This window comes from Petaurus breviceps, unplaced genomic scaffold, assembly GCF_028583685.1.
Source record: "Petaurus breviceps papuanus isolate PSGF00001 unplaced genomic scaffold, PetGlider_PUasm1.0 90792, whole genome shotgun sequence".
NCBI classification, from domain to species: domain Eukaryota; kingdom Metazoa; phylum Chordata; class Mammalia; order Diprotodontia; family Petauridae; genus Petaurus; species Petaurus breviceps.
This window is the reverse complement of record NW_027187347.1, coordinates 13,116,055-13,143,789: the sequence shown is the minus strand read 5'-3', so window position 1 is coordinate 13,143,789 and position 27,735 is coordinate 13,116,055. Positions and strand designations below refer to the sequence as shown.

Sequence of the window (27,735 nt, the reverse complement as noted above, 5' to 3'; positions counted from 1 at the left end):
AGTGGCAGAGGTGCGTATTTTCCCCTCCCATTTTCTCGCTTCTTTCTCTTCTGTGCATGTTTTCGAGTATTTGTGTGTGGGTGTGTGTGTGCGCGTGTGTGTGCTTCTGAAGGCTGGAGTTAAGGATTTACAAAGAGCGAGAGAGAGAGAGAGAGAGAGAGAGAGAGAGAGGATAAAGCCATTTTTTTTCTGTTTCCAATAAATCAAGGACAAGAGAAAATGGGCTTAAAGAATGAGTAGAAAGGATTTCGATCAGCTTTTCACAGAAATATTTTCACAGAAACAAGGGAGTTAGTAGTACCTACCATACAAGAAACAGTTAAGGAAAATGGAGATATTTAGCCTTGAGAAGAAGAGACAAGGGGGAAGTAATAGCTGTCTTCAAATACTTGAAGGGCTGTCATGTGGAAGGATTAGGTTTATTCTGCTTGGCTTCAGAGAGCAGTACTAGTCTATTGAGGGGAAGCTGAAAGGAAACATTTTGGTTCAATATAAGAAAGATTTTTTTCACCTCATAATTAAAATAATCTGAAAATAATCCCAATTCACATGTATATAAGACTTTCTGAGATAAGTAATACAAATGTTTTTATCCCCATTTTAGAGATGAGAAAATTGAGTCTGAGAAAGGTTAAATATCTTGAACACAAGTAGTAAGTAATAAAACCAGTACTTCAAGTCAAGGCTTTTCATTCTAAGTCTAGTGTATTTTCCAGTACATCACACTACCTCTCCACAGATTGAGAGAACTATCTCACAAGACTGCGTGATCCCTATCTTTGACAGTTCTCCTACAGTATTTGAATGATCAGATGCTAAGTTATATTACTGAAAGGATTCACTGATCAGGTGCAGAATCAGAGTAGAAGGCTTCTGAAGTCCTTTCCAACTCTTTGAGACAAAAGCTCTTACTAACCCCCCTTCAAAGAAAGAGCTATGTAAACCTTTAAGGGTTACATGAATATAATTTATTATTGATGTTACCACTATCATCATCATCACCATCATCAGATGTGAGCAGGTTAAGTGACTTGTCCAAGGATTAAAAAAAGAAAAAAAAACTATTAAGTAGCAAAATCTAGACTTGAACTTTTCTGACTTTCACTAGACAACAACTGCTGAACCTTAGTTAATGAGTAATCCAAACATCCTTACGTGTATAATCACAAGCAATTTAAAAATTATTTCCAAAATATATATCAAGCTGATTTCCACACCAATTCTCACTGCCACCACCTTAACACAAATCTTTAAAAAAAAAAAACTTACATAGAATATTGCTGTATCTTCCTAAAGGTTCTTCTATATTTTATCTCTTTCTACCTCTAGTGTTTCAAATCATTTCCAAATTAATTTTCCTTATCTATACCTAAGATCATTGGACAGATTCTTCAAATAAACATTTAGCACCTACAATGCGCAAGGTACTGAGCATGTAAATACAAAATAAAATAAACGATCTCTGCCTTTAAATAACTTTATATTTTCCTTCTGAGAAGAGGAATATACAACATGTATTCAGATAAATATTTGAGGAAGGAGATAATGCTAATCAATATGGGAATCACAAATGACTTCACTGGAAAGATGGAGTATGAGTTGGTTACAGATTTGGAGATATGGTGATGAGAAGGGAAGGCATTCCAGGTATGGGGGGAGGGTTTGAGTGTATATGTGGGAACAGATGATAGAATGCTAAGTTTGAGGGGGGAGTGCTAGTTTTACATACTTGCTAGAATGTTGCATGTATAAAGGGAATTAGAGTAAAATAAAGCTGGGATTATAGTTTGGATTCAGACTGTACAGGACCTTTAAAATATCAGACTGAGGAGCTTATATTTTATCCCAGAGGCATTAGGGATTCATTGAAAGTGATTGAGCAGGGGTGCAGATTGATCAATCTGTGCCTTAGAAGCTTATTTTGGTAGGCACAAGGAGAATGGATGGAGAGGAGGCGAGACCAAAAGCAAGAGCAATTAGGAGACTACTATCATAACATAGGTCAGACTTGCCTAGAGCTAGGACAAGGTTAGTAGCTATTTATTGCTGTTTGTCCTTCATTCTCAAAGACCACCATGACATTAGGGAGGTGATGCCATAGCATGTAAGTGAACTGGAATTAAGTGAGGGAGAGCTGTGCAAAGCCACCAGCCTCACTTTCTCCTCCAGAGACTTCTGGGTCCAATGGCAAGAGATAAATCAGAGTGAATGGAGATGGCCCCAGATGCAGTGGGAGACCTTGGCCTTTTTAAACTAAGATCTTTCTAAATTTTCACTTTAACTGAGGCCAACACTCATTTAGGGATTAAGGCTAGGTAAAAAATGAGGCAGAATAACATGGTAAGTAGATAGAGGTGAGAGAGAGGGGGGGGGTAGATTAGCATGACTTGAAATGATTGACCCTGAATGATAAGAGAAAGAGTAAAATCAAGAAAGAGCCTAGGTTTATGACCTTTGGTGACCAGGCAGATAATGGTGCTCTCCAAACATAGGAAAGAGACTAAAGAGAAGAGAAGATAGGGAACAAAGATATAAATCTGGTTTTGGTTGAATTTGAGATGACAGTAGGATATCCAGGGAAAGGTGTCCAATACAATATGCATTTGGAGATAAGAAACCTCATGTAAGGAGAAGGATTAAAGCTGGTTATGGAGATTTGTCAATCATCTAGACATTTTATATACACACAATACATATACACATATATATATATATATATATATATATATATATATATATATGATTCAATTTATCTATATACTATACGTGTGGGTGTGTATGACTGAACCTATAGGAACAGACAGATTACCAAGCGACTGTGTATAAAGAGAGGAAAAGAAGCCTAGGACTGATTTTTGGCAGTAATGGCATGAAGGACAAGGGTGAAAGGGATTCAAGTTAGAGGAAAGTTGAACTGATTCACTACAGGGTCAAAAATGTGGATGGAGAAAAGCCAAGCCATAATAAGGATGATGGATTGGGAGGAGAGGGAGGTATAAAGAAACTGAAGGTCTGACTGGGGAAAAAGAATAGGTTTAGGAGGATGGAGGCAGAGAGAAAGCGAGGGAGACAGAGAGAAAGAGTGGGGAGAGAGGAGAGACTGAGATTATAGGATAAAAGATTACAACCATGGAAGAGGGGGAATTTCAGAATTTTAGATTATTGAGGGAGAGGTTGAAGAGTTTGGGTTGATGATGAGGCCCAAGATATGACAACTTTTCTGATCATGTGACTGCCCTGCTCAAAACCATACAGTAGTTCTCTATTTCCTACCAAATGAAATTCAGACATCAGTCTAGCATTCAAGGCTTTCTATTATCTGTAACTGTCCTCCTTCCAGTCTTATTTTTTGCAAGGCTCCACATGCTTTATATTCCATTCAAAATTTGACTCCAGCAAAAATAGGATACCTTTGGTTATTTTACTCTTCTTACTAGGAATACCTTTTACCTACCCATCCAACTGCCAAATTCCCAACCATCCAAAACCCAACAAAAATACCAACTGCTCCCAGTTGCTCCCAACTGCTACCAATGCTTCATCAGATGGTAATGACCTTTCCCCCTCAAACTTCATATCACACTTTCAGCTCTCTTCCCATTTTTGTAAGTCTTTGTATTAAAACTACTTATGCAGGTCCATACCCTTCTATTAGATCATTTTCCCCATGAGGGCTAGGATCATTACTTATCCAAATGTTTCTATCCCAGAACCAAACTCCAGGGATCTGTTCATTATAGACATCTAATAAATCTCAGGTGAATTGAATTTTAATTGAATTGAAGAAATATTTAGGTTCAAAGTCCTCTTTCTATTACCTACTAGCTGTTGATCCCAGGTAAGCCACTAGAGATAGATGGATAGATAGATGGATAGATAGATTGATAGATATGTGTATGTATATATGTGTGTGCATATATGTGTATATGAACATACATATATGTGTATGTAAAGAGAGATACAAATACACATATGTACACATGTATGTTTTTATCAGTGGCTCTCTAGTAGCTAAATCATAAACTATTGTCTCCCTTGCTGTAAAGATTTTGAGGCACTAATAAAATTACAGAGTTCTCAAATATTTGGGAGTAGTTCTTTGATTTATAGAAAAAATAGTTATACTTATCCCTTGTGTCAAGATTCTAATGAATTTTTAAAATTCATTTAAAATATGATTTTTTGGAATTCTGACAAATGGGATAATAATTATAATGATTTTTCAAACCAAAGACCAACCAAACACTCAGATACTTGAGGTCTCTACAATTTCTACTGGATTATTTGTCCTTCTACATTCCATTAATGTTTTTAAGTTGATCCAGTCTAATCTATTGATTTTACAAATAAGAAATATAAAATCTTGAGAGATTTGTGATTTTTCCAAGTTCACAAAGCTAGGAAATTAAAGAAGATAATTTGAATCCAGGTTCTCTGAGGCCATGTTCTTTTCATATGGTGCCATATTTGTATTGGAAACCCCCCAGATCTATGTCTGGAATTTACTCTCTTTGCAGCTCTTCCTCTTAGAATCTGTGGCATTCTTCAAGACTCAGTTCAAATATTTCCTCCTACAAGAGGCTTTTCCTGGGTTTCCCATTTACTGTTGACTTCTGCCCCAGAGTTATCTTGTGTCTACTCTGTGTGTATGTTCTGTCCTCCAGCAGAATGTTAGAGAGGTTGTTTTTACTGTCCCTTTGTATTATTTTCTTTGTATTTTCCAGCATATGATGAGACCTTAAAAATGTTGGTTGATTGTTCCAGTAATTGTTTTAAATGCCAGACCTTGGAGTTTTCTTTCATGGAATTCAGAGCTGGAAAGCCCTTAGAATTCTAGTTCTACCCTCTCATTTTACAGATGCAGAAATGAAGACCTAGAGAATGACCCAAGGTCATCCAGCAGACCTGGAACTCACCTGCCTTTGGGGTTTGGGATGGGAGATAGAAGGGGGTGGGGGGAATGACAAACACTTAAGTTCCTACTATGTGCCAGGCACTGTATTAAGCATTTTTCAAATATTATCTGATTTGTTACAGAATACAGTATTCTCAAGAAACAACTTTTATATATTTTTAAATGTTATTCCCTTCCTTTGTCCTCTACTTTTATTTTGTGATCCAAATCAGATATTCTTCTCATGTCAGTCAAAAATTTAGAAGCCCAGGAGTCATCTGTATAAAGCCCCTTTCTCTTCCACCATGTGATTGTTAAATTGGGGCTGTTGCTGCCGTTGACTGCAGTGTTAAGGCCTAGGGAAAGGAAAGGAAAAGAAAAGAGGGGAAAAAAGAGCTGTATTAATAATTCAGTTTGCAAATATCAATGCAAATCAGATCTAATTCTTCAAGGTATTCTAGTAATAAAAACTGAAATGTCAATCTTTGAATGATATCATTCCTTTCCTATGCATGGTCACTAAGGCTCTCTGCTGTTTTGGGCAGTAGCAAGACAGTCCTTGACTGGGAAATGAGAGGCTTAGAGGATATGTGGAGAGGGAATAGCTCTCCTCCCTCACAGAGTACCAGTCTGCAGAGAGAACCAAGAATTGTTTAATAAGCCTCCCACTCCCTCTTCCACCTTACAAAAGCAAAAATACCCAGCAATAATTATACTAATATCAGCTACTGTGGGGAAAAATATTGCAGGTAGCAATATTTATTTTGCATTGTCACTTGCTTAGTATTTTTTCTTTTCTTTTTTTAAAGTATATTTCAGATATCATAAGGAAAGTCACAGATACCTGCTTCTGAAACATACTTACCTGGATAGGACTCATAGTCAGCTAGGTGGTGCCATAGTGCACAGGGGCGCTGGACCTGGAGTCAGGAAGACTCATCTTCCTGAGTTCAGATCTGGTCTCAGACGCTGGCTAGCTGTGTGACCCTGGGCAAGTCACTTAACTGTACCTCAGTTTCTTGATCTATAAAATGATATGGAGAAGGAAATGATAAACTACTCCAGTACCTCTATCAATAAATCCCCAAATGGGGTCATGAAGAGTGGGACACAATTGAAATAACTGAACAACAACAAAGTTCTCAATGTCTTTGAGCCCCCAGAAAAAGTTCTAAGACTGTAAGCCCAAGAGGAGTCATGTATCTTCACTGGAAGAGGGAGTATTAGTAGTTTCATGCAGCATTAAAATCACAAGAGGCTCTAGAAGTAGGATTCTGGATTGCCAACTATGACTACCCTCTCAAGCTACCCAGCAGCATCATATTCTCAGTGACATGGAATCCAGTTCACTACATTTTCACCTACTGCCACAAGGAAGGGTCATAGATGATTAATTTTCATTTGTGTAGTTTTCTTTGTTATGTTTTTCCTAATAAGGATGCATGAATATTCAGTTAAAGAAACCCTTTCCCCATTCCCAGCACTGTGAAATTCTGCTGTCTCTATCATCGGCTTCCTGAATCTTTTATGTTGCTCTCTTCTTATAAGTTCCGTGGACCATAACCGAGAGGTGCATCTCTCATAGTATTTCATTACGAGTGTCTGTATCCTGATGTTAAATGCTCTTTGAAATTCAGGACATAAAGCCACCTCTTCAGAAAATGGATGGGATCTTGATGCAAGCCCTATTCCTGCCAATCCTGATTTTTTATCATGCCACTGGATTTGGATGACTGTAGAAGAGAGAGTGAGGCTAGGCTGATGACTTTGAGCAACTCTGCCTCACTTAAATCCAATTCACATACAAGTGAAAACATAGCTCTGTGATATCATTGTGCTCTTCAAAATGAAGGATGAGCAACAATAATTTAAACTCCATGAGGGCAAAGGATTTTTTTTTTCAAATGATGATAGGACCAGAGCTTTAGAACTAGAAAGAACCTTAGGGACATATTGTCTAAACTCCTCATTTTACAGACAAGTAAAATCAAGATTGAAGAGCTTAATCTGCTTTGCCCAAAGTCATTTAGACAGGAGGTGGCAAAGCTGGAATTCAGCCTAGTTTCTCTCACTCTAAATCTGGCACCTTTTTTGTTATCCAGCACTGTTCCCCAGTATGACACATGTTGCAACAAATCTCTTTTTACCTTTCAATCTCCATCACCTAGAACAGGGTCTTCTTGCATGTTGCAGGCACTTAACAAATGGTTTTTTGAATGATAAATTTTGAATGTTATATTAGACAATTAGGAGTTCAGTACTTTGGTTACTCACTTATGATAGTAGTGAATGGGCAACTTCAAAATCCCTCTTTCCTTTAATATCATTTACCATTTCTTCAGTCACTTATCTGTGCTCAGAATCTTATCTCCATTTTTCACTCTTTCCTCTCCCTCATCTCTCATATTCGCTCACTTTCTCAGTGAAACCAATACTATCAATATTATGTATGCATTATCTCCCTTAATTATCTTTTTAAAAATAATTATTTTTTATTCCTATTGCCATCACATTAGTTCACAACTCAACGATTTCAGTTCTAGGTTACTGAAATAGATCCCCTCTCATAAGATCTAGAGTACCTTATCATTTCCAGGTTGTTATTGATTTTTCTTATTTCCAGTATCTTTCTCCCTTCCAGTCTATACCAGAAATCATAGTTATAATAGTCTTCTTAGTGTATACTGCTCAATTCCCATTAATGGATTTCTATCTCCTATCCAATTAAGTCCAAACTCCTTAGCCTGATACAGTATATAGATAAGCCATCTTTGCAGATTATTTCATACTTTCGCCCCTCCAGGTATTCTAAACTTAGTCCAAGCTGCATATTTTTTTTTTTACCATTACTTGAACTTACCCCATACCTACATACCTTTTTATTCATGCAGTTCCTTTTCCTGGAATGCCTTCTTTCTGTCCATATCACTCGGCATCCTATTCATCCTTAAAAATATCTATTCTATGAAATATTTCAAATTCCTAATTGAAAATTACTTTTTCATTGGACCTGTCATGGAACCTTCTACCTCTCTTACATATTCAACATATTTGTTTTAGTGAATAGAATAGTGAATGTAGACACAGAAAGACCTGAGTAGGAGTCCTGACTATGAAACCTATGAGTTATAAGAGCTATGAGTCGTAAACAAGTCAATTTACCTCTTTAAACCTCAGTTTACTCATCTATAAAATGGAATAATAGTATTTATATTACTTGTTCTATAGGTCTGTTATGAATCTACAATAAGAAAATCCAATAAAACAGTTGTCATATCTTAAAGCACGATTTAAATGCTTGCTGTTATTAATACACTGCATTTTATATTTAGCTCCTTGATGTCCAGATCTTAGATTTCTATTGTGTATCTCTTAATTTGCACATTAATTAGGATTTGAATGAGTCTTTTAAACATGAATAAATGAACCTCAGTAATACTTCCCTTTGGGTTATCTCCTATTTTATTCCATAGCCTCGTTGAAATCACACTCTGTTTCATGTGGGTGAGAATTATTTTCATTCCCTACACATAATAGTCCCTGTTAACTAATTCTTGAGGGAGAAAATAATTCTCTAAATAATTCTCTGTAAGTTCTTTGCAGCAGGCTGAGTCAACCACTCATTGTTGTAGAGGATTGGGGGACTTTTGGGGGAAGCATGGGATGTTTCAAAGCCTTTGAATATAAACAAAAATCTCATCCGATCCCAGGCACCATAGCAGCTGCCAAAGGTACAGTTCATACTCAGAGGGGAAGATCTGGCAGCAGATGCTGTCTATAACCTTCTCACACTACTCTGAAAGGAGTGTAGAGTTACTACAGTAATTGATACATGGACTTACCTCATTTATGGTCTGATTCCAAAGTTAGAAGCTATGTGTATAGAAACCAAATCTGGTATCCTCCAACTCAAACTCCTTGGCAGGACCAGGAGAAGTCTGAGAATATCATGTTGCCTATATTTCTCCTGGGTAGTCTGGTCTGAGACTAAATTAGGTGTAAATTTACATAGAATTCTCATATAGTAAGAGTCCTTGTTAAAATTCTCTGCCACTAGTATTACTGTAAAGACTTATGGAATCTGTACAAAAGTCATACCTTCCTCCAATACCTCCCACCTGGTAGAATCATGAACCTTCAAAGGTTCTTAGAACTGTTTTCAGTCCATCATGGGGCATCTGGACTGGGAACTGTCCCACTCCTTCTACCTTCCCCAAATCATGATACTGAGAACTCCCAAACATTGTACCCCTCCCTGAACATCAGAATGTGGATAGAAAGACAAGGTGAGACACAGCTAGATACCAAATCTATGGGAATGGTAAATAGCAATTATAAAGGGGGAAAATAGGGAGAGTAGAGTTTTTTTTCTATTTCTACTTATTTATACTCCCTAAATGCTTTTCTAACCCAATATATAACTGATACATTGTTTTGTTTGCTAAAAATATGTAATTCATGACTTGGAGTCAGAAGGCTGTGTGGTGTGTGTGTGTGTGCATGTGTGTATGTGTACTTGTAGGTGAATATTTCCATGTGTTTGATTGTTAATGGAGAATACTCTACCAAATATACCCATAGGTTAGAAAAGCTCTGGTTTTCATTTTACAGGTAAGGAAACTGAGAACCAGAAAAGTGAAGTAATTTTTCTGTATCTGTATCTAATAAGTAGCAGAGATACTATAGGACGAGATTTCAAACTTGCAAACTCCTAGTTATCTTTCCATTATGGATCATATGGACTTCAGATTCTACACTTTGGAACTTTAGATTTCCAAGTGTGCCAATGCACCCAAAATTGTGCCATAATTCAACTGGCTCATTGGGTTCTATGAAAGTATGTGAGACCCATCCTCATCTCAATCAAAGCAAATTATCTTGCATCTATTTTTGCATTTTCTTATGTATATACATATTGTCTCACTTTCTCCACTCCAAACACCTGGAACATAAGCTCCTTGAAGTGAGGTCCTGGTTTGCTTTCATCTTTTATCCAGTGTTGTGCCTGGCACGCAAGGTATTTAATAAATGCTTTTTCATTGATTGATACAAATAGATGAAAAACTAATATAATGTCATTTTTCCACTTACTAAAGTTCTGATATGTAAAATGCATGGTGTAGACTCTGGAGAAAATACAAAATAAGTCACCCTTAAAAATAGATTTAAGTTAATGAGGCAAAGGATTCACTCCTGAGGGATTTGCAGGGCCATCTTTTTGCCTGGTCCATTAAACTACATCTTGTTTTCAGTGAGGAAAGGAGGGAAGAGTGATATGACCCAATGGAAAAAATCACAACGATATCTGGTAGGAAAATGTAGTATGGGAAGCTTCGAGTAGTTCACTATTTATATCAGTATCAACAAGCAGGTATCCTATACTAGAGAAAAGAACCTGTTCTCAGGAGAACTGTTGCAGTAGTCTAGGAGAGAGGGAAACAGATTTCATGGAGAACAACAGTTATGATTCCCTAGTCAAAATCTTTAGATTAGTACCAAATGTAGTTCATGAGGAAGCACAGATGAGCAGTACAGTTTTGAAAGTAACATACTGAATATATTATATGCATTTATAAAAAGCAGGTGGTACAAAAGAGAGATTCGTGGTTTCACATATCTTTTTGTGTTGTAATTTGTGTATGGAAATGCTGGTGGGGGTGATGTTTATTGAGGTCAGAATTTTTTTTTAAAAAAAGAATTCTTTAGATTAGTAACATTTTTTTTTGTTTCCATGTTGCTGTTTATACTGTTGTTGAATCTTTTTTAGAGAAATAAATTTGCACATTTGTAGAACCATTAATCCTTACATGCTCATGTGCATGAAAGAGGAACCAAGAAGTGGTTCCAAGGAGGTTAGATAAGAATCTTTTTTTCCCCACCCTCAGTTCCATAGCTCCAAAGAGCCTTATTTGATGTCTTCCCCAGATTAAATAACAAAATCACTGATATTTTTACCTTAAAGGATTGCTTTTAATAAGGCTCTTTCATGGTTTTCGCAAACCACACTTTCAAGACTTAGGAAATACTAGGCACTCTCCCAAATTTAAAACCAAATGAAATGGCCAATAAAAGCATGGTCCATTAACCAATATGGGTGCTGCTAGACACATATGCTTTTTAAGAAGGGAAGCAGGGAGAACCTAGGAAAGAAAGGAGGGGTTTGCTTTGCCATCCAGAGATGAAAGTAATTGAAAAGGAGCAGGACTTTGAATAAGTTTTCTGAATTGATTCTTCCCACAAACTTATCATTCCTACCACCCAATGGCTACCATTTCCCTTCAAGTCTTCATGACAACATTTCTTTCTCTTTCTGGATGCACTGTGATTTTTTTCCCCAGTATTGTTTCTTAGTCTTCCAGTGATGTTCAAAAGAATGTAGACCCTTGTGATACAACAGGGAAGACATCCAAACTAGAATATCTAAAAGACTCTTTGAATAACATCAAAAGTCTCTGACCCCACATTTCTCCTCCCCAACATCCCTTTGTTTTCCTCATAAAGCCTGGCATCCTCATAAAGCTATTCTTTTTCCTAGCCTACCTCCTTCACACCCCATCTGGGAATCCTTCTAACTTTTATCCTGAAGCCATGGAAAGAAAGTTCAAGAGTAGAGTTCCACTATTCAACAGAAGTGCCCCAAAACTCCAAACTGGTGATACATATGTATCAGCTTTGTTCTTCTCCATTGTTGTTGTTTTTTTTCTTACTGTTTTTTGACCAGGTGCTACCCAAGAGTCTGCCCGATAGATTTAAAAGCTTTTTCCAATTTTCACTTATGACCTTGTAGCTTCATAGAATGCTTCAACGAGCTCCAGGGAATTCTATTATCTTTTACTTGGGCTTCAACAGTCTAACAGAAGACACATTATGGGGACTGGAACTGGGATAGGAGGAGCTTTCCTGACTTATCAAGAAGATATAGTGTCCAAATGTTCTAAGCCAAACAGTGGAGTCAGGAGATGAAAAACAGCAACATTCAAATAATGAAGGAGCAGCATCTCCTAGATTAGAAATAAATGACCAACAACAAAAGTGACCTTTCCATAATATTAAAAGCCTTTGTTCACAGAAGCATAAACATGTATTGAAAATTGACTTGAGCATATCAGAAGAAAAAAAATACGTGCACAGATATAGTAGATAGAACTATCTAGTGAATAGGGATCTTCTGGGTAACAAAGAGTTGTTTTAATATATGCAGATGACCAGTTTTCAAAAATTTTAAATTTTATCAAATTTACATAAGGATAAACCTATACTGAAAACATTTTTGTCTTTTCTAATGGTGCCAAAAGAACTTATTTATCTGAGTGTCTTCAAGTCATCATTTTAAATATTAGTTATGAGTATACTTTTGAAGTATAGTAGAAGCTCATTTCTGTCATTGAATTTCCCTCCCAGCCCTCCTGGGCAGCTAGGTGGAGCAGTGGATAGAGTCCCAGGCCTGGAGTCAGAAAGACTCATCTCCTTGAGTCCAAATCTGGCTTTAGACATTATTTGTGTAAACCTGGAAAAGTCACTTAACTCTTTGAACTGGAGAAGGAAACGACAAATCATTCTGGTATCTTGGCCAAGAAAACCCCAAATGGGGCCATGAAGAGTCATATACAATGGAAAAACAGCACCCTTCCCCTGCCATAGCCTGCAACAGCCCTAGATTAGAAAACCATAGGGACTAAAGAAATGTTTGTTGATTGGAACAGGATGGAAGTTCTTATTAATAGTAACTATATTCAGTTAATAGAATGCCAAAATGTAAAATACATAATGATTATATGATACTGCCATAATTGTGTAATGCATAAAAATTGAAATGTACTGTTCTAAGTATCTACTAGTTAAGTGTCATATAGAGAAGAAATAAGAAATTATAGGCAACATTATTGAGTTAAGTTCTTTTAATACTGTTACTGTAATGACCATGGCCTCTGCTAAAAGAAAGCAAAGACCTTTGAATTTCAAAACTGGAGGTTACCATTGGAGGTCATCTGATACAACCCCTCATTTTAGAAGGGAATAAACCGAAGTCCAGAGGAAAAAAAGAGACATACTTGAGACTGCAGAACTAGTAAATAGTAAAACAGGGAATAGAATTCATGTTTTCTGATTTCTGGTCTATATTTGGATATGGGATTTCTTTTGCTTTTCTCTTTAAGAAGATAGACACCACTTGCATCACTTAGACAACACTTGATTGTCATTTTTATGATCTGTAGAGGAGCATAGTATACTTGAAAGAGGACTGACTCTGGAGTCAAATGACATTGGTTCAAATACCACCTCTGCCATTTCCTTGCTTTGTCACTTTGGACAGGTCATTTCACTTCCCTGAGCCTCAGTTTCCTCATCAATAAAATAAGGAAAGTATATGAGAGGTTTTGATTCTAGATCTGTGGTCCTTTGACCTCCTCCTTAATAATATTAGACTGGTTGGAGCAGCTAGGTGGTGCGGTGAATAGAGCACTGACCCTGGAGTCAAGAGGACCTGAGTACAAATCCGACCTCAGACACTCAACACAGAACTAGCTGTGTGACCTTAGGCAAGTCGCTTAACCCCGATTGCCTAACCTCACCCCCCATAAATAATAATAATAATAATAATATTAGACTGGAAACTCCTTGAGAGCAAAGAGTGTGTCCTATCAGTCTTTGCATCCCTTCTATTACCTAGACTTCTAACTTGCACATAGTTTAGACACTGAATAAATATTTGTAGGAAACTAGAGAGGCACTGGATCAATTTCTTTGGTACAGGGAATTCCCAAGAGAGGAAACTCTCTCCACTAATGCAGGTCATGAGCACCTACTCTACTACTTATAGTCTTAGAGCATTGCTTAGAGTGCTGAAAGATTAAGTGCTTTGCCTGGGGTCCCACAGCCAGTGTGTCACAGTCCAGTAGCACCTGTTAAATGAATTTTGAGAAGGGCTGATCATTTGTCTGTGCCATGTTCTTTTTTCTTTGCTATAAAGAGCATAATTTATGTCTTTTTCAGAACCTTTCTCTGAACACACATGCCACACACACACACACACACACACACACACACCACACATGCCTGCCCCCCCCCCCCACCACACACACCCTACCTTCATCAGGATGGGCTTTGGTTATTGTGGAGAAGCACTGGGTTAGTTATCATGTTGCTGGCAGGAGTCTGGCAATGGCAGATGTCAGCTGTGTTACAGCAGAAGCTATGGGTTTCAGGGAGCTGCCTCCTGCAGCAAAGAAGAACCTTACATACAACCCTGAGAAAGTCACTCAGTGTTATATTTCTCCCATGGGTGCTTCTGGCTATCTTGCAGCCTCCTTCCTTTCCTCACCACCCAGTATGTTCCTACAGTGGTTGGTATATATACCTTGTACATGCCTGCTAGAACAAATAAAAACTGGGAGAACACATTGGAGGAAGCACCTCATGAAAACAACACCAGGCTTCAGAAATAACTTGATAAAACATGGACACCTGAGAAAGAGAAAGGATAGCGATCAGTCTCTTGTTGAATGAAATGGGATGTAAGGTCATTAGCCTTATACTTTTTTCCTCCTCTTTTGTAATATCACCCCCAAATTACTCTCTCTAATTTGCAAAATGATTGTGCCCCCATTTCAGGAAAAATATAGGGTATTAGCTCTGCAGGAGCTGTCAAATCGGACAGTAGCTACTTAGCGCTTCAGGTTTCCAGAGGAGCAGAGATTAATAAATGGTCCCTACCACTGGGGAATGGAAAAGGATGTGGTGTGAGATTGTTGGGCAAGAAAGAGTAGAGGAAGGTGCAACACAGGAGGCTATCTGTTTTTTTTTTATAATTTTTTTATAATTTGCCCAGACATGGAGGAAAAAGATCCCCTGCTAAAGTTATAAATCTCAGGGTTGGTGATTTGGATGGTACCTGTCAGTAATATTCATGCACCACCCCTGGGGAACTGAGGACTGATCTAGGGCTCTCACCATCATGCCTTCATCTAGACATCATTTTTCAAGGGATTTGTTTTGCATTTTTCAACATTAACACTAGGAACAGGGAAAAGACATCAGAACTGGGAGCAGCAGCACAAGCACAGCTTGGTAATTGGTTTTTAAATACATTGCTGTAAATTGATGCTGTGGGTCTTTCATTCATTTTCCCTGGAGAAATTTCAATCTTGTTGATATTGAAGGGTGACTTTTTTTCTTTAGATGGATATTAAGTGATGGTCTGGCAGCTTCTGGTTACCTCAATAAGAACTCTAGAAGGGAGAAAAAAATTGGGAGTCTGGAGACTTAAGTTCTAGTCTCAGCTTTCTTAATATGGAAACTTGTGCAAATCATTGGACATCTCTGGATATCAGTTCCCTCATCTATAAAATGGGAGACACAATTAGACAACCTCAAAGCTTGACATTCTATCAATATTTGGGAAAAAAAGAAGGAATGCACAGAGAAGCAGTTTGTTTTCTATCTAGCTCTGTTAGTGGATTTTGCTGTTACCCCTCCCTTTCCATTCTCCTTCTGATGTGGGAAAAGAGGAAACCATAAACTTCTTCAGTCCTATGATAGATAGGAAGTGGGGAAGGAGAGGAGGGAGGAGGCAGCTCTTGAAGTCATAGAGATCAACTAGAGTCTCTTAATAAACACATGATGCTGAAATGGTTGATGTTATTCATTGGATCCTAGTTCTGGATTTAGAAGGAAAAACTAAGATATTCTCTATTCCAACACTGTTATTTTATAGTTCAGGAGACAGAGGCTGGAAAATGTAAAATCACTTGTCCAAGGTCCCACAAGTAACAGAGCTACAACTAGGATTTAGATACAGATCCTCCAGCTTCACATTCTACACTAAGAATCCTTGAGTGAGGGGATTGCAGATGTGGAATTGGAAGGGACCTTGCAGACCACTGTCAACGATCAATAGTCACTGTCTTGTTGCTTTATCACAAATGATTTGTTTTTATGTGAACTCGGAAGCTCACCAATGGAAAAGTGAGGAAGGGCCTTCCCTAAACAAACAATAACTGATTTAGTGGGGAAAAAAAAGAATTTTATGCATATAACTGTAAAATAGTGAATTATGTGACAACCCACAGGTCCTAATGTGTGCCACAATGATGCTATGATGAAGGTAGTGATTACAACTCTTCATTTTCATAATTACTGGGCCTAAGGTACCACTATGATGGCAAGTAAGATAAGAAAAAGTGAGAAAAGAGGCATAGCAAGAATATAAGATTACAATAAATCTTGTGACAAGTGGAAACAAAGCAAAACAATTGATCAGATTGCAAGTATTTCTTAGAAGAGTCCAAAATTTCACCCACTCTTCACATGTTTTCAATCTCCCTATGTTTCACTTGAATCTCCCATCTTTTTTTAGTAATATTTTTAATTGCATGTAAACACAGTTTTAGCATTCCTTTTTTTTCTTTTGAGTTCCAAATTTTCTCCCTCTTTTCCTTCCTCATTTCCTGAGATATCAAGCAATTGATATAGAATATACATGTGCAGTAATGCAAAACATATTTCCATATTAGTCATATTGTAAAAGAAAAGAGAAAAAACACACAAAAAATAGTATGCTTGAATATGCATTCAGACTCCATTGTTTCTTTCTCTAGAGTTAAATAGCACATTTCATCATGAATCAAGTTTCTGATCTAATATGCATGGTGATTCACAATATAACATTATAATCAGTGGAGACATTTTGACCCCAAAATGGGGGGAAACATTTTTTTAATATTGAATACTGTATCATTCATCTTATTTCCTGGTACCTCATTAGGGGACTGGCATTATTATCTACTTAGCACATTTTACTTATGAGAAAAGTGAGACACTAGGGTAGTAAATCACTTTTCCAGAGTCATTCATAAGAAAAGGAAACCAGCTATTCTGATCAATTCCAACCCTTTTTTTTTGTTTCTTACATATTGGTCCCTCAAACTAAAACAACATTGCAATGTATTTCAAACAGAGCTGAGTTTTTCCAAGTCATTGTATAACCAGAGACCCTACCATCCCAAATTGACTACTCGGAGACTTCTCAAGTTGAAAGCAGGAAGTTTTGTTGAATCTCAGGAGGAGAAGTGGGCGTACCGTCACTGGGAAGACCAGAGAGAGGAGGACACCATACAGAAGCCAAAGCTGGGTTATATAGCAGAAAACCGCGCGAAAACTGCAACCCTCACCTTCCTCATGTAATCTTTTAAATTGATTGGCTGTTTTGTTAACATTCCCTTATTTGGCCTGTGGGATTTCCAGAGTTTTGTTTTTCCCTCTGCAGATCATCTGACTGAGGCCTAAAGGCTTCTAGTACTTTAGCAAATAATCTCCTTCAGAAACCACATTTTATTCTACACAACTAGAAGATTTTGTTTGTGGGATGAGCCAAGCAAAGGGAAAACTTGAGTTCAGAATCACTGCTCACATGGAGTGATGTTTTTATTGCATGAAGAGAAAAGGGAGACATTTGACAAAATTTTACAGAAGGAGAAGTCATTGTTGCTCCATCCCTTCAAAAGAAAGTACAAAAACAAAGTGTGGCCAAGCTAAGTTCAGATTTTTTTTTTAGTTAAGTATTGGGTACCCCCTGTGTTCTCTTCTTTTTTGGAATTTCTATCTTTTCTTTACTCTATACATTATTAAAAACTAGAACCTCCAATTATATCACTGTCCCTTACCTCGATCATCACAAGTGATTTTATAGGCAAAGAAGAAAACAGCTTTTACTCTTAATGAGTCTCAGGCTTATTTGAACCAATTTAAAATGTCTTCTAAATAGATGACTTAGTTTCCTTTATATCTCTTTATATCCTTTATATCTCTATTTTATTTACATAGTAAAATGTCTTAGTGTAGGGACAGAAGTAGGAAGGAAAGTTACTTAAATATGCAAAGGCCTGAATCAAAATCCAAGGGAGTTGAATCTTGGGTTTCTAAGTCAAAGGAGCAACTTGTTAGAGGAGTAGAATTATTTTCACCATTCACTGAACACCTATTATGTCCAAATAACTATGTTAACCATTGATAACTACCCAATTAGACTGAATTTCTGGGAGGAATGAACAAAAGCCCTGTTTTTCCAAAAACATTGACCCCTAGGCAAGAGCAAGATTTGTTGAATAAAGACAAGGGCAAGTATAGATAAGGTAAACCTATTGATCCTGAGTGATTGCAGTTATCTAACTATAGATAGAGATGATGGTGGCATCATTAAGAGAATGAAGGCCCCTGGGAGTAGGACAGACATCTTTATCAGAAAGTATTTTTCCTGAGCAAAACAAATCTAATCTCTCTTTGACAAATCCTTATAGATGCTAAATTATGTCCTCTCACATTCAGTCTAGTTTCTAGGCAGAGATGACCAGTTCCTTCAATAGGCCTTTGTAGAACTTGTTCTTTGGTCTCATCACCAACTTGGCTGCCCTACTCTGTACACTTCTGACATTCCAAAAAAATGGACAAACTATAATGAAATTTGCTTTTCTCTCCACTTGTGGTCTGATTAGAGTAGAGTGAAGCGTTCTATGCCTTTGTTAATGAAAGTTAACAATAAATTAACTTTTTTTTTTTTACTTGAAAGAAGATTTGTGAGCTGCATCAGTGAAGGAAGGATCCATGCCAATGACACTATGGATCTTGGAGAGAAAATGTAATAATAAATTTATATGTTTAGGGTTCCAAGAGATCTTAACAGTTATAGACTCCAACCAACTATCTCATTTCACAGACAATAAAATCGAGGCCAAAAGAGTTAATTATTTTCCAGGGGTAAAGCAAACAAACAAATCAGTAAGCTAGAATTTGAACCTAGTTCTTCCTGAATTTGACTGCCATGGCCTCTCTAAAACACCATGATTTCTCTCAATTCAATTAAAAATATTTATTAAGTACCAATTATTCTCAAGATACTGTAGTAGGCACTGGTGATAAAAGAGCAAGAAATGAAATAGTCCTTGCTGCTGCTTCCTTTTCATTGGAGGGATACACCATGAACACAAGAAAATAAAAGTGTGTACAAAATAATATCAACAAGGATAAGGAAGTGATATATGGAGGGGGGATCAGAAAAAACTTATAGAGAAGGTGGAAGCTGAGCTGCCCTTTGGAAGGAAGCTAGGTAGGGGTCCTAAGAGATGGAAGTGGGAGAACACATCCCAGTCATGGGGAACCACTAGCACTGAGACATGGTGGAACAGGGAGGGAATTGGAATGTTGTATATAGTAAACAATAACTAGAGAGGAAATTGCAATAGAAAAGAAAAAGTATTGAATGTATAGAAATATAAAGTATGTGAAATGACCATTTGACTCCGTCCCCAATCTATAGTATCTCTACTACTTGTGTAGTTAGGTGGTACAGAGGAGAGAATGCTGGATCTGTAAGACCTGAATTCAAATTCTGCCTCACACTCTCCTTAGCTATGTAATCCAGGCAAGTCACTTGATCTAAGTCTTAGTTTCTTCATTTGTAAAATGTATATAATGATAGTGTTAACCTTAGAGGGTAATTATGTAGCTCAAATTATTACTTCTGTCTTTTGCTTCCAGTTCCATAAAACTAGAATACACAGGTATATAGTAACAAAGGAAGGCATTTTGCATTTTCTAGGTACAAGGTTCAAAAGAATTGCCTACCTGGGAAAGAAAGATGGTTATTTGTATAATCTTGAAATAAGCCTGTCCCTTACAGATCCCGCTGTAAACTATCATGAGACTCACAGTAATCATTTTTTTGGAAATTGTGACAGCTCAGGAAACTTACTAGAGACAGGGGATAGATGAGTATTAAAAGATTAGTAAGCAAATGCTGTTCAAATAATCAGCTAAATGTTAATAAGTTTACCTGTACTCATGAAATGTAGCTGGAAATCTTGAGAAATAGATTCTTTGTGGACTGTTTGTTATTTCTTGCTTCTAGATACACTGCAGATAAGAAAATCTGACTGTTCGAAATATAGAATTCGGAAACCCAAAAATGGGAAGTGGGAGATTTATTCCAACATTTTTGAACCTAGCAAGAATGTTTATTGGATTTTATAGTGGATATGAGTTCAGGTTAGTTCATGTCATATATCCAAACTGTCATTGGGGGAAAATTGAGAGGGTTTGTGTGCATGTTTCTTTTTTTTTATATAAAAGAAGCCTACATTTATTTATTACCTTTTCACAAGGATCTCAGGGCATTACAGGCACTTATGTTATTAATGTTAACAGCTCTGGGAAGTAGGTAGGGTACATATAAGACTTTTCCCCATTCTCAGAGGAAGAAAAAGTAAAGGCAACAAAGTGAAGTGACCTACCCAAGTTCAGATAATAAATTAGTTTTAGAACTAGAGTTCAGTCAACTGCACCAGATATAAGCACAGTAAAGAGAAACATTTATCCCTGCCCATGCAAAATCTCTACAATGTGCACATGGCCATAATCAGCATCCTGTTGGGCCTTCCATGATCCTTTCTTTTTTTTCATTTCTTCTCTCTCCCCACCCTATAGAAATGGGAACTCATAAACTAATTAATCAATAACTTCCTTCAAAAATCACCTCAGTTCTCACCTCTTATGAGAAACTGTCTTTGATTCTACAAGTTGTTAGTGATCTCTCCTTTTCCAAATTATGTCGTTTACTTGTCTGTCCAAATATTTTATCTTACCTCCCCCAATAAAATGTAAGCTCCTCTGGGGAGGGACTGTTTTTGTATTGTCTTGTTATCTGTACTAGGATTGTGCCTTGCACCTGGCAGATCCTTAATAAGAATTTGTTTTATTGAATTGAGTCATTAGGAAGCCAGTCAATAGCCATTTATTAAGTACTTGCTATACACTAGACACTATGCTGAGGACTTGGGCACACAAAGAAAGGTAAAAACATTGTCTCTACCCTGAAGGAGTTCATATCCTAATGAGAGAGAACATGAAGATAACCATGTGTTTACAACGTCTATACAGTGTAAATGGAAGGTAAATTCAGATGAACTAGCAATGTACAAATTCTAATTCAGTAAATACTTATTAGTCATTTTCTTGATGCTAATTACTGGCGGAGTTATAATGAAGAATATGACGATCTCTGCTTTCAGTACTAATTGGAAAAGTGAAGCATCTACACAAATACCTGTTATTTAATGTGGAATATGCTATGTAAATAAGAAAAGGTTTTTTTTTTCCGAAGTTCTATTAAAAGTTCAAGGAAGAAAAATGATTTCTAACCAGGAAGATAAGAGAGAAGGTATTATGGAGCATTGATGTTGTTGGTAGATATTCTTTTTACTTTTGCTTTTTTGGAGGGGGAAGGTAGGGCAATTGGGGTTAGTTAAGTGGCTTGCCCAAGGTCACATGGCTAGTTTTTAGTATTAAGTGTCTGAGGCCAGATTTGAACTTAGGTCCTCCTGATTCCATGGCCGGTGCTCTATTCACTGCGCCACCTAGCCTCCCCAGTTTGTAGATACTCTTGATGGATATGTAGCATTTCAACCAATGGAACTGAAAAGGGAGAGTATACAATGCATGGGGAACAGAATGAACAATGCATGGATGCAGAAAAGCATGGACTATATTCATGGCATAATGAATGGACCAGTGGAGTCACAGTATAGGGTATATGACGGGGATTCTTTCTTTTTTAACTTTGTTCTTAAATTCTGGTAACTTTGTTATCTGCCTCACTTACAGTTGCAGTCTATCTTCTCCTATAGAAATCTTTGCGACATATTTTATTTTCCTCCAAACTTCCAAGATCTGTGATTTCTTCAATGTGGGGACTCCTTCCACCGCCATAGATCATAATCTGTCTACAGCTTAATAGATAAGTGAGGTCTGCACACAACATAAGTGAGGTCTGTATACAACATTTGTAGACCTGAGCAAGGCCTTTGATACTATCAGTCATGAGGGCTTATGGAGAACTTTGTCAAAATTTGGTTGCCAAGAGAAGTTTGTTGACATTGTACGTCAGTTTCATGATGGCACGCTTGCCCAGGTTCTGATTCCAACTACCTTTCTTGAACTGGATGTCCAGTAGCCATCTTAAACCTAATGTGTACAGAGCAGAACTCATTATCTTTCCCCTTAAACCCCACCTCCTCCTACCTTCCCCATGAAGGAAAACACCATCCGCCCAGTCACTCAGTCTCACAATCTAGGAGTCATTCCCATTATCTTTCACCTCCCATAGCCAAGCTATTACCCAGGCCTGTGTATTTCACCTTGGCAACATCTCTCCTTTATGTCCCCTTCTCTCCTCTGACAGTCACCACTCTAGTGCAGACCTCCATCACCTCATGCCTGGATTATTGCAAGAGCCTGCTGGTGGATCTGCCTGCCCCAAGTCTCTCCCCATTCCAGTCCCTTCTCTATTGAGCAACCAAAGTGATTTTCCTAAAATATCGGTCTGATCATGTCACCACCCCCACTCAACTGTTCTTATACCTTACTCCCTAACACATACTCCTTTTATTTATTTATTTATTCATTCATTCATTCATCTATTTATTTATTTATTTATTCATTCATTTATTTATTTATCTATTTATTTATTCATTCATTCATTCATTCATTCATTTATTTATTTATTTATTCGTCCGTCCGTTCGTTTATTTATTTATTCTTTCATTCATTCATTCGTTCATTCATTTATCTATCTATCTATCTATCTATCTATCTATCTATCTATCTATCTATTCATTCATTTATTTATTTATTTTGCTTTTTGGAGGGGGGTAGCGTAGGGCAATTGGAGTTAAGTGACTTGCCCAGGATTACAGTGCTAGTAAGTGTTAAGTGTCTGAGGTCAGATTTGAACTTAGGTCTTCCTGACTCCAGAGCTGGTACTTTATTCACTGCACCACCTAGCCACCCCCCAACGCATACCCTTTAATGCAGTGGTTGTTACATGAACAAGACCCTCTATTTCAGTTCTAGGCATTTTTTCTGGCTCTCCATGTCTGGCATGTTCTCCCTCCTCTACGACAACTAATGACATCACTGACTTCCTTTAACTCCCAACTAAAATCCAACCTTTTCCAAGAAGCCTTCTATAACCCCTCTTAATTCCTGTGCTTTCTTTATTTTAACTATTTCCTATTTATCCTCCGTATCATTTTCTTTGTATATATTTTTACGTTGTCTTTTCTATTAGATTGCAAGCTGTTGAGGGCAGGGACTTTTTTTTGTATCTCCAGTGCCAGTCATACAGTAGGTGCTTAATAATTGTTTTTTAAAATTGAATTGAATATAAAGACGGAGGTAGTTGTGCATATCAATGTGGAACTTAGAGAAAAGGTAAGATTGGAGATATACATACATGCACATATATATATAGTGTGTATATGTTTTTTTCATGTGTATGCATATGTGTGTATATATATATATTATATGTGTGTGTGCATATGCATATATGTTTGCAATCAGTGAAACTATGAGAGTGAAAGAGAATAAAGAGATAGAATAAAAGAAAGCTAAGGATAGATCCTTGAGGGATGTATATAATTTAGAGGACAGGAAAAGGGGATCTAGAATAAGGGGCAAAGATGTGAGAGAGATATAACTCTTCTTCCTGTTCAAAGTCCTTCCTTCACAATCAGGCACCAACCTCATTTTTAAGACTTATTTAACATTATTCTCCCTTCACACACCCTTTATCCCATTTAAATGAAATAATTTCCAAATTCCATGCTTTTGAACAGTTTGACAATCAGATTTGGAATGCTTAGTATCCCTAGCTGCATTCAAGGCTCAACTCAAGGGTTACTCCCTGGGGAGGCCTTTATGTTCCCCCAAGTTGTTATCATTTCCCTCCCAAGTACATCCCCCAAATATGTCTTTGTATTTATTTTCTGTGTATATGCAGATTTTGTTAGTTTTTGCTGCCATAATTGTCACTAGAATATTCTTTGCTTTTTAAAAAACAACTAAGAATCTGATGAGCATTATCTTCAAGTATCTGAAGGGTTGTCATATATAAGGGAGTTTAGATTTATGAACGCATTATTTATGTTGCTGTAATGGTAATGTAATTTGAATTTGAAGATGCCTTTGTGTTGGCAAAGGTAAGCAGGTACTTAGCACTTAGTAACTAATCAAACCTCTGTGAAAGAAACAGAAGGTATGAACCCCTGTTCCTGATGTGACAGGAAGGGGTTAGCTCAAACAGGAAGCTAATGCTGTGTGTATGTAAGAAAAGCCCCAGAGAGGCAGTCAGAATTTCTTCAGACAAGAATCTGGTGGCAGAACAGCTACAAAAGAGAGAATTGAGAACTGAGCCAGAATTTCCTGAGAACTTGTGGTAGTGGGGCTTCTTCTGAACAGGAGCCCAGGAGCCCATGAGCCAGAAGCCCAGGAGCCAACAGAGGAAGCAGAAGATTCAGGATTCATGACTGGGATGCTGAGACTTTGTGGCTTGGTTGAGCCTTGAATCCCTGGGAGCAGAAATTGTGAAGGATTTGAGATGGACTAGAACCTGTGAACTTCAGTGTGGAGCAGGACCTACCCAGAGAGCTGGACAGGGAACTGGGAACTGTCTGTCATTGAACCCAGATGATAGTCTGGTGAATCCAGGTAGAATCTGGGACCATGGAAGGGGATCCAGGGAATCTGAGAACCATCACCAAGTCAAGATGAAAAGACCTCTCCTTGGGTACTGAGTAATTATGGAATTATAGTTTACTAGTGGAGGGTTTGTGTATTTTCTAAGAATTGTAATTGATTGTTGAATAAGTGACTGATTGAGTTAATCAAGTGTGCCCCATGAGTGGAAGACTTTGACTCTTGTACTTTGAGATGACTGTTCTTTGTTTTAAATATTGTGACCACTTTGGTGAAAACTATGTGGCCATTTTAATGATAAGCTGTTGTGAAATACTATATTGTGATTTTCTGTGATAAATTGTAATATTGTGAATGCTGTACCTTGATTTTCTGTGAATGTTTTGCTTTGATTTGTTATGGAATAAATAGATTGTTCACTATACTGTGTAATCAGAACCTTAAAAGCTGTTCACAGTATCATTCTTCTGGAAAGCTGCTCGTGCATGGCATTACAGTTGCTTGCTACTAGGTATAAAGTCCTTGAAATTAGGAGCTGTTTCCATTTTTGGCTTTATGTGACTCAAACTAACATAAAGCTTGATACAAGTTGGATGCTTAGTACATTCTCACTGAATTGAATGGAATTGGTTAGATGGAAGGTGAGAGGGAGATTGGGAAGTACATTGTTGTAGAAGCCAAAGAAAGAATGCCCAAATGGGAGATGGTAGTCAGTAATACTTGACATTGCACAATGTCAGAAGATTAGAACTGAGTAAAGTTCCATTATCTTTTGTAACTAGTTGGTCACTGGCAAACTTTAAGAAAGAACAGTTATCCCTCACACATCATGACTTTCTCTGTTGAGTTTTTGATATATCAAGTCATCATAAGAAATAAAATGGAAATTTTGGTAAGAGTTTTACAGTAGCCACAGATAACCTGTGAAGACAACACAGAACCTATGACCAAATATTTAACCCAAATTTAACAATAAGATATTATAAGCATCCCATAAAAGAAGAAGAAATATTCAAACTTCTCTGCTATGAAGGGAGGGCCAAAAATTTTTACTTGGATTTTCCAGATAACAGGGACATCATGCCCCTAACCCCTGTGATATGGAAGGAACAACTTTAGTTTAGGGAGAATGGTAAAGTTTTGGGAAGAATAATAACGTCAAGGAAAGAATCCTAGATTTAACATCAGAGGACTTTGGTTTCAAATAGCATCTCTGTCACTTGCTACTTATGTGAACAGGAGAAAATGACATCCTCTCTGAGACTCAGTTTTCTCATCTTTTACATGATGGGGTTGGACTAGATGACTTTTAATTTCCATTTTAGCTTTAAATCTATTGCTGGGTGTTAGAAAGTGAGTAACTAGTAAAGAGAAGCAAAGAGAATAAGGAGATCTTTTGATTAATTTGGCAGTGAAAGAAAAGTGAGTGATTTCCTGACAGTCCTTTAATAATGATGGCAATGACCACAAAGGTTTACCTGAATTTGAGATATTGTAAGAATCAACCATATTTTTCTGTCACCGGCTTGTGATTTTAGCATGAATTTCTGAAATCCAGTTCATATTAGTTTTTGATGCTATAACAGTCACCAATAGAGCATTATAGTAATTCTTTTATCTGAGCATCTAATAATAGTTTCAAGATTTTGAAGGGCTGTATTATAGAAGGAAGATTTAATTTGTTCTGACCTATAGTGAAGAACTAGAAGTGATTGATAGGAGTCACAAACCAATTTAGGTTTGATTAGGAAAAATTTCAAAATGGCTAGGACTGCTCAGAAGTGACTGCCTTGGGAGGAAGTGGGTTGACTTTCATTTGAGGTCCTTCTACAAAGGCAAAATAACTACTCATTGGATATAGTGAAAAGAAGACTCTTGCCTAGATATAAGATAGATTATATGATCTCTGTTACCCCCTCCAGTTTTAAGATTCTGTGATTTATAATCTCAAAGTATGCAACAAACACTTCACAAAATGCCTTGGGAGTAAGAACATTTTATTCTGATGAAATGGGGGCATAGGAAGAGTAAATTATTTCATAATTTTTAAGAAGACTGAAAAAAAATGTGCTCACTTACTTTTCCATCCAAAAGAACAAAGTTTATTAAAACACTTCTTCTAGGGGCGGCTAGGTGGTGCAGTGAATAAAGAGCCGGCCCCGGAGTCAGGAGGACCCAAGGTCAGTTCCGGCCTCAGACACTTAACACCCCCACAAAAAAAAAAAAAAAAACTAGCCGTATAACTTTGGGCAAATTACTTAACCCCAATTGCCCTCCAAAAGGCAAAAACAAAACAAAAAAACCACTTCCTCTGCTCCGTGAGTATATCATTGTATTGTGGGGGGTCATTTTAAAATGAAGATGCTATGCAAAAGAAAACTAAGGAGGTTTAAAAAAAATGTATGCATGTTTCTTCATCACAAAACTAGACTGTGTAACAGTCTGCTTTGGATTCTCTAGACCAGGAACCCAAGGTTATGTTTAAGTGATTTGAATTAAACCACTCAGCCTAGTTAAAATCATTTGGTGCACTTTGTCTGAAAGTATAAGTCAGTTACAATTTGACCGGTCTAAGTGTATGGACAGAGAGAGGTAAAGTCTAATAGAGGAAACCTTTCCAAAATGTTGACCTTGTATATGAGCTGAGGCATCTTCTGCTAAGTCACAGAATTTGTTTAAAAGAAATGAGTCTCATACCAGAGGTTTTGCAACTTGTGCTAATCAGAAGCTGCCTGTCAAGTTGAAGTAGCATCAAGTGGCTCAGAACAAGGACTCTTGGGCGTTAAATGGTTCATACCAAATACCAAACCTATTATCATGATTGGCTGTTATAGTCCTCCAAACGGCAAAAGTGATTAAATTGGTCATTATGAAACCCTAAAGATGCATAATTATGACAAATAAGGCTCAAGTGCTGGGAGATTTCTATCTCACTGGCTGGATTACATTTCAAGGAGGAATCAAAGAAGGAATGTTGTGGTTTTTTTTTTTTTTTTCAGATACACTAACTGTTGTGTTCAAGTACCTAAGGAGTCAAATTTCCTAGATCTTTATAAGCTGTCATTCTCCATCAGAGAAAGTGGTTATGTACCATCAAAATACTCCCTGGAGAACACTCACCTTTACATTTTAGTCCTGATCCAAATCGAAACCAATCCAATCCAAACCAACAAACACTTACTGAATATCTACAGAAATATACTTACCTGTTATACTTTCATGTGCTCTCTCTCTCTCTCCCCTCTTCTCTCTTTCACACACACACACACACACATACACACACACACATACACACACACATACACACACACATACAC

The 27,735-nt window shown here is 37.2% G+C and overlaps 1 protein-coding gene and 1 long non-coding RNA gene across 4 annotated transcripts in view; one reads left to right on the top strand and one right to left on the bottom strand.

Annotated features, from left to right (window-relative positions):
* Positions 1–27,735, top strand: part of LSAMP (limbic system associated membrane protein) — an 836,652-nt gene that overhangs the window by 578,231 nt on the left and 230,686 nt on the right. The gene's annotated exons all lie outside the window — the stretch shown is intronic.
* On the bottom strand, positions 4,963–14,205 carry LOC138147519 (uncharacterized). The gene is made up of 3 exons (XR_011164827.1): positions 13,983–14,205; positions 5,760–5,918; positions 4,963–5,250 (listed from the first exon to the last, which is right to left on the bottom strand). It is a non-coding gene; the product is annotated as an uncharacterized lncRNA (long non-coding RNA).